Genomic DNA, 14923 nt, shown 5'->3' with positions numbered 1-14923 from the left:
TCCCAGGAATGCAGGGGTGGTTCAACATATGCAAATCAATAAATGTAATACACCACTTAACAGAAGCAAAGACAAAAACCACTTGATCATCTCAATAGATACATAAAAAGTCTTTGATAAGATCCAACACCATTTCATGATAAAAGCTCTAAGAAAACTAGGAATAGAAGGAAAGTACCTCAATATTATAAAAGCTATATATGACAAACCTACAATCAGCATTATACTTAATGGAGAAAAACTGAAACCATCCCCTCTAAAATCAGGAATCAGACAATGATGCCCACCATCTCCACTCCTATTCAACATAGTACTGGAATTCCTAGCCAGAGCAATTAGGCAAGGAGAGGGAATAAAAGGAATACAAACAGGTAAAGAAACTGTCAAAATATCCCTATTTGCAGACGATATGATCCTATACCTTAAAGACCCAAAAAACTCTACTCAGAAGCTTCTAGACATCATCAATAGCTATAGCAAGGTATCAGGATATAAAATCAACATAGAAAAATCATTAGCATTTCTATACACTAAAAATGAACAAACTGAGAAAGAATATAAGAAAACAATTCCATTTACAATAGTGTCCAAAAAAATCAAATACCTAGCAGTAAACTTAACAAAGGATGTGAATGACCTCTACAAGGAAAACTATAAATTTCTGAAGAAAGAGATTGAGGAAGACTACAGAAAGTGGAGAGATCTCCCATGCTCATGGATTGGTAGAATCAACATAGTAAAAATGTCTATACTCCCAAAAGCGATCTACATGTTTAATGCAATTCCCATCCAAATCCCAACGACATTCATCAAAGAGATTGAAAAATCTACTGTTAAATTTATTTGGAAACACAAGAGACTGCAAATAGCCAAGGCAATCCTCAGTAAAAAGAACAATGCTAGAGGTATCACAATACCCAACTTCAAACTATATTACAAAGGAATAGCAATAAAAACAGCATGGTACTGGCACAAAAACAGACATGAAGACCAGTTGAACAGAATAGAGGACCCAGATATGAGGCCACATAACTATAACCAACTTATCTTTGACAAAGGCACTAAAAATATACGATGTAGAAAAGACAGCCCCTTCAACAAAAACTGCTGGGAAAACTGGTTAGCAGTCTGCAAAAAACTGAAACTAGATCCATGTTTATCACCCTATACCAGTATTAACTCAAAATGGATCAAGGACCTTAATATCAGACCCTAAACCCTAAAGTTGATACAGGAAAGAGTAGGAAACACTTTGGAACTAATATAGGCAAGGACTTTCTCAATGGAACCCCAGCAGCTCAGCAACTAAGAGATAGCATAGACAAATGGGACTTCATAAAACTAAAAAGCTCCTGCTCAACAAAAGAAATGGTCTCTAAACCAAAGAGACCAACCACAGAGTGGGAGAAAATATTTGCCAGGTACATATCAGACAAAGGACTGATAACCAGGATATATAGGGAACTGAAAAAACTAAGCTCTCCCAAAATTAATGAACCAATAAAGAAATGGGCAAGTGATCTAAACAGAACTTTCTCAGAAGAAGAAATTCGAATGGCCAAAAAACACATGAAAAAATGCTCACCATCTCTAGCCATTATGGAAATCCATACTAAGAATCCACCTCACCCGTTAGAATAGCCATCATTAGAAACACCACCAACAACAGGTGTTGGCGATGATGTGGGGGGAAAGGAACCCTTATACACTGCTGGTGGGAGTGCAAACTAGTACAACCACTCTGGAAAAAATTTGGAGCCTTCTTAAAAATGATCCAGCAATACCACTCTTGGGGATATATCCAAAGGAATGTGACACAGGTTACTCCAAAGGCACCTGCACACCCATGTTTACTGTAGCATTATTCACAATAGCCAAGTTATGGAAACAGTCAAGATGCCCCACTATTGATGAATGGATTAAGAAAATATGGCATTTACACACTATGGAATACTACTCGGCCATGAAGAAGAATGAAATCTTATCATTTGCAGGTAAATGGAAGGAACTGGAGAACATCATCCTGAGTGAGGTTAGCCAAGTGTAGAAGACCAAAAGTCATACGTTCTCCCTCATATTCAGACATTAGATCGAGGACAAACACAACAAGGGTATTGGACTTGGATCACATGATGAGGTAAGAGCACACAAGGGAGGTATGAGGATAGGCAAGAAACCCCAAAAAAGCAAGATAGCATTTGATGTCCTCAATGCAAAGGAACTAATGCAGAAACTTTAAAGTGACACAGAACAATAGGAGAAGGGGAGCAAGAACTAGAGAAAAGGTTAGTTTGAGAAGTAATTTAGAATTTAACACATATGTACAGGAAAGCAATGCGAGTAAACTCCCTATATAGCTATCCTTATCTCAACTAGCAAAAACCCTTGGTCCTTCCTATTATTGCTTATACTCTCTCTACAACAAAATTAGAGATAAGAGAAAAATAGTTTCTGTCTGGTAGCAAGGGAGTGGGGGGGAGAGGGAGGGAAAGGGGGGGGAAGGAAGGTGGCAGGGGAAGGGGGTAGAAATGACCCAAACATTGTATGCACGTATGAATAAAAAAAAGTAAGAGGAATAGGAACATCCAGACAATTTTCACTAGTTTAAAGTGAAGTTAATATAAGGTCTGTGATTTTGCATTTATGCCAGTTGCAAAGAGGGAAAAAAGAATGCACATGTCCTTGGAACATGTACTGTGTGTCATTCAAGTGGTCAAGCCCAAGAGCAGAGTCTGTAAGAGTCCCAATATTTGAATGTGAGTCTTGGCTCCACCCTAGTCCTCTTTAAGCCCTGCCTGTGGAGACCCTTCTGCATCCAATGCCATCCACACAGATCACAGGTGATGGTTGGCAATGTGGTGCACCTGCTATTGGTTCCAGGAGTTTGATATCAAATGAGCCCCACATTGATCTGCATGGAGTTCTGCAAAGAGACCTCATCTGTCAGGCCAAGAGGCGTGAGCACTCTGCACTGTAGTCCCAAATGGACTTGGCCATGCCAGGGAAACCAGGAGACAGTTTCTTGACTTCTCAATGGAATCATGAAGAATAGTTTTAATGTGGCAATTTTGGGGCAACGTGAATAAAATGTTTGCAAAGAGTACATTAGAGATTCATTGATATGTCCTTAAGTATGATTCTGGGGAATTCATGGAGGCACTCTAGTTCCAAGATGTAACACAATTTCAAACTTTCAAAGAAAGGTGTGTAACAAGTATTTCATTGCTTGTATAAACTCCAAAGATGGAATAGGGTACTCCTGGCCACATGGTGTGCTAGGATCTCTTCAAAAAAGTATTGTGGTGGTGCTGAGGTTGAACTCATGGCCTCATGCTTGCTTGGCAGATGCTTTACTTTTTGGGCCACTCTGCCAGCTCTTTTGTGTGCTAGGTACTCTTTTTTTATATTGGAGTTGGAATTCTGGCCCATTCCTTGAGCCTCTCCACCAGACCTTTTTTTCTGTGATGGGTTATTTTGAGGTAAGGTCTCATGAACTATTTGCATGGACTGGCTTTGAAAGGTGAACCTCCTGTTCTGTCCCCTGATTATGTATCTTCATAGCCATAAGGCATTGGAGTCAGGTCTGTGTTAGGTACTTTTGAGATAAGGTCTTCCCATTTGCCTGGGCTGGCTTCAAAATGCAATCTTCATGATATCTGATTCATGAGTAGCTCACATTACAGGTTTGAGCTACCAGCACCTAGCTTCTTCACATATTTCATTTCCCTGTTTGGAGTCAAGGTCAATTGTTATGAGCAGACATTTCAAAGAAACAGTAGTGTCTGTCCGATAATGTTTACTGTTTCCTGAGTACAGCTTTCTTGAGCAAGGTATTTGAAAGAGAAGGAACAGGACACCCTGCTGTACATCCTATGTTCATGACTCACAATCCAGTGTGGTGTTCCTGTTCTTTTATTGTCCTAATCAATAAATCTTTTCTTCATCTTAGTGAATGTGAAGTACCTAAATATAGAAAGAAAAGTGTGATGACAAAGTCATAGAATGAATGATGGCAGGACAGAATCATGGGAACTTCTGATGAATAAGATATCCTGTGTTGTCTCAAATTTCTGCTCTATATATTATGCATGGTGTATTAGCCTTTGAGGCTGTGACTCTGGTTGTAGGTAGGAGTGTTTTGAGGGGGTAAGCTTGTGGTTGCTTCTTATATACCAATATAAATCCAATACTTTCTATAGATGTCTCCATCATTTGGTGTTGGAATGTAAATTTCACTAGCACTTCAGGTCATCATACTGGGTTGACAGCTTTCTGTCCTGCCAACATCAGACAACAGAACTCAGGACTTCAATATGCATGAATAGAAAAATATATAATGATTAATATCCTGCAAAAAAAAGACTTGTGTTCAATGTCTTTGTTGGGACATTTCCAGGTATGCCAAGGTATCATACTAGTTTCTCTCTGATATAGCACAACTGAAAATCACTGGATGTCCATGGTTCAAGTGTTATATACTTACCTAGGCAGTATGAGGTCAAGTTCAAACCAAATTACCATCCAAAGACATCAAAAACTGTGTAGAAGTGAGTGTGAGTGACAAAACAATGTCAGGACTTGGACAAAAGCTGATATGGACCAGGGGCATGTCAGCACCACAGTCAGGAAGCTGAAGTAGGAGGACTAACAGTTCCAGGAAAATGAGCTACATGGTGTGTTTTGTTGTACCCTGGGCTACATAGCAAGATCCTGTATCAAAAACCAAAGTAAAATGACAATGGTGGGTCAGGCCTAAAATCCTGGCAACTCAGGAGGTAGAGTTCGGGACAATTATGGTTGGAAGTTATTCCAGGCAAAGAGTTCACAAAACACATCTTGGTAATACCCAACATAATGCAGGGCTGGAGGTGTGGTTAAGAGGTAGAGTTCATGCCTATCAAGCATGAGGCCTTGAGCTCATCCAAGTACCACCAAAATAAAATAAATAAATAAGAGTCAAATAAGAAAATGTGGGCCAAGTTCTAGAACTTAGCTTCACTCTAGGTCTTATATATCCTGCATATCACATGGTATTAGCACATATATATCTTATATATCCTGCATATCAAATGGTATTAGCGGAACCTAAGTTTCTAATAGTATCACATACATGTGTTCTTATACATGTGGTTCTTGGACCCACCCTGGTACTCTTTAATTGCTGCCTGTGGAGAACTTCTGCACCCACTCTCACTAGGACAGAGGAACAGGTCATGGTTGGTGATTTGGTGCACCTGCTATTGGTCCAAGGAGACTGGGAAATCAAACAGTCCCATGCTGATCTACAAGAGAGTGCCCATCAGTCAGCCAGGAGGCATCAGCACCCTGCCTGGTTGTGACCAAAGGGTCACACGGCTATGCTCCAGAAATCAGTCACCAGTTTCATGACTTCTCAGTATACTCATACAAAATGTTTTCAAAGAGTTAGTGCATTAGAAACTCATTGACCAGTCACTTCCTATGCCTTTGGGGAATCATGTAGTCACCCTCTTTCCAAGAGGGTTACAGTATTTAAAAATTTGAAAGAAAGCAGGAAATAACACACATTTTGTTTTTGTATAAACTCTAAAAGTGGAAAATGGCATGACTGGCCACCTGTTGTGTGCTGGGATTCCATCAAAACTTTTTTTTCATGGATTTTGGGGTTTGAACTCAGGGCCTCTTGCTTGCTCAACAAGTGCTCTACCACTTGAGCCCTCTACCACCCCTTTTGGGGTTAGGTATTTTCAAATTAGGGGCTTACTATTTGCCCTAGCTGGCTAAGAACTGTCATTCTTCTGATCTCTGCTTCCTGCAGCTTCAAATACCTAATTACCCTGACAGGATCAAGGTCAAGTGTTATAAGAAGGCATTTCAAAGAACAAACAGTATCAGTACTTTAATGATTCCTGAGGTTTTTTTCCAGAGCCAGGGCTTGATCTCAGATTCTACATCTTTAGCTACTCCACCAGTTCTTATTATTGTGATGAATTTTTCAAGATAGTGTCTTGCAAACTACTTGTCTGGGATGGCATTGAACCAGGATCCTCCAGATCTCTGCCTCCTGAGTAGCAAGGTTCCAGGTGTGAGAGAGCAGGGCCTCACTAGTGTTTACTATTTTATGAGTACAGTTTTAAGACAAGTATTAGAAAGATATTACCATAGATAATTTCCAGAGGTAGATGACCTGGATCCACAATCCATACTGGTGCTCCTATTCTCCTATTGCCCTATTGCCTTTATCAATAATTCATTTCTTCATCTAAGTGACTGCAGGGAAAGACGTGTATATAGAAGGAAAGAGTCTGATGATCAAGTCAGGGAATAAATGTTTGGAGATCAGAATCATAGGATCTTCTCATGAATTGAATAAGATATCCTCTGCTGTCTCCCCCTTCATGCTCTATACATTATGCCTGGTGCTTTAGGAGTTGGTGACCATTAATGATATCACTTTGAACCTCACCCACTTTGTGTTTTTAGAGGGTAACTTTGTGGATATTTCTGAAATACTAACAGAAATCCAATACTTTGCATAAATGCCCCCCATCCTTGGCCCTTGAAATGCAGTTTTCAGTAGCCCCTCGGGCTGTATTACTGGTTTGACAGCTTTCTGTCCTGCCAACCTCAGACAACACACACCTAAAGACATAAATGTGCAACCAACAGACATATCTACAATAACAAATAACCTCCACTGAAAAATCCATGGAGGTATAGGTTCATGTAAACATTTCCTGGCATCACATGGAATATTAGTATGTCACAGAGAGCTCAACTGAAAAATAACTGCAAGTCTGAGTAGAGGGCAGAGTGCCCTGCTCAATAAAAGAGAACTTGGCTAGCAAGTATGAGCTCAAGTACAAAGTTTTGGTATCAAAAACTGAGTAGAACTGAGTGTGAGTGACCAAACAAATCAACACTTTGACCAAATTTGATATGCAGACAAGGACCTGTCAGCACCATACTCAGGAAAGGGAGGTAGAGGGATCACTAGTTTCAGGTACCTGAGATGACTGGTTTTTTGTTTTTTGTGATACCCTGAGCTACAAAGCAAGATCCTGTATCAAAAACTAAAGGAGTATGTCAATGGTAGGTTAGGACTAATATCTTAGCTACAGAGAGGCAGAGTGGAGGACTATCATGGTTGGAGGGAAATCCAGGCAAATAATTCACAAAACCCCATCTTGGAAATTCCCAACTGAAAGCAGGGCTGCAGATGTGGCTCAAGAGGTAGAGTACCTGCCTAGGAAGCATGATTCCATGAGGTCAAACCCAGAAAATACAAAATGAAATAAATAAAGAAATAAGAGGTAAATAAGAAAGTGTGGACATGTTCTGAAGCTTAAATATCCACTAAAACAAGTAGGATTGGCACAAACCTATGTTTCAAAAAACATCACCTGCATATTTGTTTTACATGTGCACATGTTTTGAAAAGGAAAAATTGTGAATTTAGAATAAAACTGCAGAAAGGATTACATAAAACCAGTTACATGACACAGGGGTATAGATAAAACTCATCACAAGTTTAAGTTTTCCACCAAAATCAATCTAAATGTCAACACATACAATTTTTAATCAACAACCTAAAGGCATGTGTGTGTGTGTGTGTGTGTGTATACGTGTGTGTGTATGAAATTATCCTGCGAACTTCAAATTGTATGAATAGAAGTAGCCATCATTACCTGACACTAATGTATATGATTAAGGTATAATTCTGAAATAATAAATACCAAGAAATATTAATACACACAATAAGCATGAAAGAACCTATGTAGATGTATGTATTGTCAGAGCAGAATTGATATGTGCACAGACATTTAGGAATAACAGATCCCTTAAGAGGTTTATGGAACAGTCCTCCAATAACTAATTTTTTTCCTGTGGTACAGTGTTGTGACCTCAGGACCACCACCCTGACTCAATTCAACAATCATTTTTTGTGATGGGTTTTTTCAAGTTAGCATCTCACATACTATTTGCCTGAGCTGGATTCCAACTCTGATCCTCCTGATCTATGCCTCCTGAGTAGTTTTGATTACAGTCATGAGCCACCAGAACCTGGCCTCCAGTGACTACTTGACAGCCTGGATAATTACAAATTTGTCTTGTGGATGTACTGTACCAAACAGCAGAACATATGCAGTATGAACACAGTGGCCAAAATAGCTATCATAGGAAGTTGAGAGGCCAGGTACCAATAGCACACCCTATAATCCTAGGTATTTGAAAGGCTGAGATCTGAGATCCTGAGGATTAAGCTTGCAGAATAGCATTCCCAAACAGACTGTGAGACCCCACCTCCAAACTAGCCATAGGAACGAGTATTGGTGGTCTTGCTAAAGGGGTAGTGAGCCTTCTCTGCAAGCATGAAGCCCTACCACCAAAATACTGTCACCCTACTAAGTGCCCCTTTCTGTCCACAATAAGTAGTTGAAGGATAACATGTGATTGAGAGGACATTGATATAGCAAGAATGGAGCCCGTGTATGCTGCTGGTGATAATAAATTTAATACTACAGCTTTGGAAAATAGATTGAAGGTTCTTCAAAAAACTGAACATTGAACTGTTAGATGATCCAAATATCACAATTCAGGGCATGCATCAAAAACAACAGATTTCGGAAGGTCCAAGATGTCTGCACTCCGATGTTCACTGAAACACTACTGACAGCAGCTAGATACATAAACAAGTAAAGTGACATTGAGCTGAGTGTATAGGCCAAGATTCCTCCCAGTTGCTCTGAGAGGCTCCAACGGACCCCTCAGGCTATTCTACAGGAGAGCTCCCAGGGGACGATATTCACTAGAAATGCCTAGGGACAGGGCACAGGAGTGTGGGGGCACCTGATGACAGTCAATCAGTTAATTCTGAAGTCGTGGATCTGAAACGTCTCAAAGACATTCTGATTTGGTGCCGTGCCTAGGGGGACTCAAAAAGAGAAACACTATTTAAAACAAACAACAAACAAACAAACAAACAAAAACAGGGTCAAGTGATTCTTGCTGTCATGCGCACAAACAGAAAAACAATAAGGATCCTTTCAAAATCCTTTTCTCCAATACTTGGAGGAAAAAGTGTCTCTTTGAAGTGTACCAGGAGCAACAAATAGTTGATAAACGTGTGGAAAGGGGAAGTCAGTGATGGGGAATGCGGGCTGGGAATATAATTAAGAATTTATTATTACATGAAAGAGGTACTAGACAGGTGGTTAAGGAAATTGGTGTTTGGATTTAAGACTGATTTCCACCTGGTTGGAAAGCTGGGGTCCAAACAGGTGCACGCAACAGGAGAAAGGCTGACTAGGGACCCCATGACACACAGATCCTACTCCCATCACCTCACACCCACACACCTCCACATTCCCTGTATCTAAGGAGACCGTTAGACACGCGCCCTGCCCTGGCTGCCTGCCCAGCCCCCTCCTCCAGCCAGAAGAGGATGAAGGTCGCACCCCCCCAACCCCCACAGCTAGAGGTGACACTGGCCCAGCTGCCCTAAAGGAGGACTGGGAGACATAGTGGGGAGACAGATTCCCGCCGGTTACAATATGCCTCCTTCCCCTTCACAACGCTGACCTACACGCACTACCCTTGGTGTAGGGTGCCAGCGTCCTCCCTATCGATCTGCCAGAGTTCAACAACTCACTGGGCAACAGAGGCTGCGGCAAAGTCACCTGAACATCCTCCAAACAGGAGCCTGAGAGATCTCCAATCCCACTGTCAGATGTGGCAGTTCAGTTAAAGACCTGCCCAAGTTCCTGAAAGTCCTTCCCTTTGCCTCTGTGTTTGTGCCTGATTGGACAGTCTTCATGTGGAGCCTCCAATTGGGCAGGGCTTAAGGCCCTGAGTGACATCAGATCTCACCAATCCATATCTGCTTGGCTGAGTGAGGTCACAATGACAAGACCTATGCTGCAGCTTTGGGAGGGAGGACCTACCTTCATTATAGAACAGATGTACTAACCTCATATTGATGATGATAGCAGGTTATAAATGACCGCAGGAGGCTAGTGTGTGTTAAGAACTGAATTGTGTCTCTTCCAAAAAATTCACGTGGATTTTCTAACACATAGTGTTAGCGACTTGTGAAACAGACGTCATAGGAGCAATTCTCCTGGTTTAAGGCACCTTTAATTTTTTCTTTCATTGCAGGTAGAAGACAGGTTGTGAGACTAACTCCGAGACAGCACTGTGGATGACATCCCAGCATCCCCATCAGCGCCTGCAGAAGCAGAGCTAACCACAGTCCTGCCTGGCTGCACCAAGTGGCCCAACCTGCCTGGCACTAACCTCCTACAGGACGCCATCCCTAGGCTGCAAGTCTAACATATCACAGTCATTACCATGGCCACCTTTATGATTCAAGCGAAGCATCAAGAAGCGTTCCTGTCGCAATTTCCCTGTTTTCTTCCTCACCCAGATCTGGACCCATTAAGTCTGAATTGTATGAAGTTCTTACCGACTTTCAGAAGACACGCAGACTTTCCCTTGCAGGAAGTATATGTGAAAATAGTTACATGACACCAAATTTCTCTAGCTTTGAAAGCTTTCACTGCTATAAGAAATGATATTTCTGCTGTGTGCCTGTGGCTCACGCCTATAATCCTAGCTACTCAGGAGGCAGAGATCAGGAGGATCAGGGTTCCATGCCAGCCCTGGCAAATAATTCATGAGTCCCTATCTCAAAATAACCAATCACAAAAATAGGGCTGCTCCAGTGGCTCAAGGTGTGGATCCTGATTTCAAACCCCAGTACTGCAGACAAGCAAAAAAGAAATGATATTACCTATTTGAATAGTCTCTCTTGGACTATGAACATGAATGAAGCCAGAACTGTAAATAAATTTATGCAGTTTGATATCTTTTCATGTAACCTTCACTCATTTTTGAAAAATACTGTTGTAGGTCCATTGATTTGTAAATCTTGCATAAGTTCTGGAACACCAGTGCAGGTGACTGGTAAATGGGTACTTGGGACAGGAAGTAAAATAGGTAAGAGCAGGAGCAACAGGCAGATTTGTGCTGACTAGTGTAAAGTGAAAGTAAAAATTACATCTGAGATTTTTGCACTTGTGCAAATTACCAGTTGGTTGTAAAGGAAGACAATTTTGTTGGAATCTAGACTCTGGGTCATTTAAGTGGATAAACCCAAAGGTAGAGTCCATAAGAGTCCCAATCGTTGAATGTGGGTCAGATCAAAAGGACAATATCACCCAAGGACATCAAAAATTGTATAGAACTGAGGGTCTCACACAAATTGAAGATTTTGGCCAAAACTGAAAAGGAGCCAAGGCCTTGGCATCACAACACTCAGGAAGTTGAGGCAGGAGGATCACTAGTTTCAGGCACCTGGGCTACATGGTGTGTTGAATAATAGCCTGGAATACATAGCAAGGTCCCGTCCCCAAAAAACACATACCAGGGTGGTGGTGGCTCATGACTGTAATCCTAGAAACTCAGGAGGCAGAGATGAGATGGTTCATATTTGGAGACCAGTCCCGGTATAACGTATACACAACAATATCTTGGCAATTCACAACACAAACCAGGACTGGCAGAGTGGCTGAAGTGGTAGAGTGCTTGCCTAGGAAGGGTGAGGCCCTAAATTCACACCCCTGTACCCCCAATGAAAAAGAGAAACAAGAAATCTGCTTCACATTCTAGAGTCCAGCCTCACTGTAGGTCTAATATATTCCATATAACAAATAGAATTAAGCACCCCCTGAGTTTCACATAGTATCACATGCAACTGTTGTTTCATATGGGCACATGTTTTGTAAAGGAAAACTTGTGAAGTATAAAATAAAGAATGTAGAAAGCTGAGCACCAGTGGTACACACCTGGAATCCTAAATTCAGGAGCCAGAGATCAGGATTGTAGTTTGAAGGCAGTCCAGGCAAATAGTACATAAGACCCTATCTTTACAAAGCATTCACAAAAAATGGCAGAGTATCTCAAGGTGTAGGCCCTGAATTAAAACCCAAGTACCGCCAAAAAATGTAAAAGGCACATGTAATGATTGGGTTACAAACCTTATGTGTGCAGATAAATCTCATCATGAGTTTAATCTTTTTCCCCAAAATCAATCTAAATGTCAACACACATAACTTTTAAGAAAGAACCTGAATGCTAATATCTAAAAAACTTTTGAATGTGCATGTGTATGTGTTTCTGTGTGTATGAAATTCATCTAAAATCTTATCATTATAATGAATAGCTAGTATTACCTGACTCTAATGTATATTATAAGGCTATAATATTGAAATAATAAACACCAAGATACGACAATATACACAATACTCATAGAAGAATGTATGTGGATGTAAGTTTTGTAATGTTAAACATGTGTAAAATAACATTAAATGTGAATAGACTAACCAAAATTAAAAGCTGACAGCACAGTGTAAGAGTGCATTCCCAGAATTTGTGAAGTTCTGTGTTCAATTCCCAGCATCTAAATCACCTGTTGGGGGCTCCTGACTCTCCCTCCACTGAGGACTGTAAGCTAAATAAACACTGGCTCCCTTCAAGTCAATCTCAAGTTACAATTGAGATGAGAGACACCTGTGCACTGGGCAGCTAAGAAAACTTCCACATGAAATGAGCATGGAAAGGTTGTGGCACACATGTGCGTGAATCCTGCCCTAGGCAATGTGCCAAGAAAGAAGGTCATTCACACAGGATCAATCTGAAGTGAGAAAGACTGCGACATATATGTCTCACTGACTCAAAATGCTGTGTAGGTAGATAATTCACCTAGCACTGGAAGAGGACAGAGTATGCATACATCATTCTCCCCAGACCATAGAACAAAGTAGTCATATTGATACTGGAGTGTTGTTTCCAAGTTTGTGTCCTGGCATATTTGATGATTGAAGAAACCAGACCAGGAGCTAAAGAGTTAAAGCAAGCACAAAGTTTATTGAGAGGATAGCAAAGCACCCTGATGGGTAGGAGTTAGTGAAGGAGCTAAGCCAAAGAACAGCTGAAGTCTAAGGAGTAATGTAGGGTTCTGACTTAGGCACTCCCTACTCCATTTGAAGCTGCATCTATAATTGGTGGTGTAATTAACTCTTGGTGAATGCAAACATCTGGCTCCCCCCTCAAACCATCCTTAGTGTAGTGGACATTCCAGGTGGGTCTTTTTAGTCCATCCTGTTCTAAAAGCCTGTTATATATAATTTATGATTACTGCTTCTTATTTTGGTGAGACCCACAACATTTTGCTATCTTGGAAAAATTTGCTGTGTTACTTTCTTAAGGCATCTATTTTTCATCCTTTTAGCTGTTTGTCTTTAAATATACTTCTCTTCTCCCTTATTTAGGAGAAAGACTACTGTACTGTGTTAGCTGGGTAAAAACCCCACTCTTCACATCTCCTTAGATTCTTGCTTTTAAGGATGACTTCCTGTCTCTTCTATCTAAGACAACATGATTTTGGCATCTGTTCCCTTTACATTCCAAGGATCATTTTCTGGTACTTATTCCTAGAAACATTTCTGCCATTTTTTCTTTCCTTTGCCTCACATTTGCTTCCCTACCCCTGTTACAAGATCATATGTATGTACTTCCCTAGGGTGAGGGCAGAAGACAAGTGAGTTAAACTCTACTTCCTCTTGAGATTTACAGTGTAATTTGTTGACTGTTGAGCTGCTATCTAGCCAGCCACAGGAAGTTGACAGGGCATAAAACAAGCAGAACAGAAAACCCAACCATCCTCCTTCCCCCAATCCAGTAGACTCCTACTCCCCTGGACAGAAGCCCAGCACTTCCCAGGGCCTCTCCCAGCTTAACCCACTGACACCTCCTGGTCTATCTGTTCCTCCTGGTACAGTTTGTCCATGCAGTGGATTTCTCATTCCATTCCAGAGAATACATCCTCATCCTCCAAACTCTGACAGGAAAGCCGAGTGGGCACATGCTAATTTCCCTGGATTGGAGAACAATAAATGGTTATGAAAGTGTGCACTAGCATTTGTATGGACAGAGAGGCTTTAAGAAGTACAGATCCCTGTTCATACCCTCAAGAGGTTTATGGCTACTTCATAGCCTGGGTTCTAACAAATTTGCTTGGAGTTGTAATATTCTAAATAGCAGGCCACCTGCAGTCTGAGCACAGTTGTCAGAATGGCTATTACTATTATTTAGGTGCCAGGTGACATGGACACATCCATACAATCCCAGCTACTTGAAATGTTGAGATCTGAGATTGGGAGGTTTGAGGATTGACAACAGCCCTAGCATATCCTTTGGCATACTCTACCTCCAAAAATATGCACAGAAAAGAGGACTGGTGGTATGACTTAAGGGGTAGATTGCCTGGTTTGCAAGGATAAATCCCTGAGTTCAACCCTTGTCATCTCCTGTCCCATGCTACCACACAAAAACAAGATATAGGACAACCTGTGTTTTAGACAGAAGGGAGCCCTGGTACCCTGCCTGTGAGAATAAATTTTAATATGACTATTTTGGAAAATAACATGAAGGTTCCTTAAAAAATCTAAACACTGAACTGCCAGATGATCCCAAAATCATAATTCTAGGTATGATATAAGATAATGGATATCAGAATATCCAAGAAGACTGCAGTCTGATGTGTACCATGAACACTCATAGTTGATAATGCTGTGGACAGGGAAAGTCAATATTGGGGACTGCAGGCTGGAAGGAGGAAATTTAGAAATTTATTGGCAGATTGAAAATGAGCTTCACTGGTAGTGGAGTGTGAGGAGTGTATTAAGACACAGCTTTCCACATATTTGGGGAGCTGGGGGTAAAACATTTGGGCCCATTAGGAGGAAGGCAGAATGGAGTGTGCATGGACTACAGTTCCTACATCACCACACACCCGCACACCTCCTCATTACTGGGGAGAGGGAGCAGTGGGCGCAGGCAGCCAGAGGTGGCCCATGGAAGGTGAAGTCACAGGCCATGAGCC

Source organism: Castor canadensis, chromosome 14 (genome assembly GCF_047511655.1).
Source record: "Castor canadensis chromosome 14, mCasCan1.hap1v2, whole genome shotgun sequence".
NCBI classification, from domain to species: Eukaryota; Metazoa; Chordata; class Mammalia; order Rodentia; family Castoridae; genus Castor; species Castor canadensis.
The sequence above is the reverse complement of the archived record's forward strand: the minus strand, read 5'-3'. Positions refer to the sequence as shown.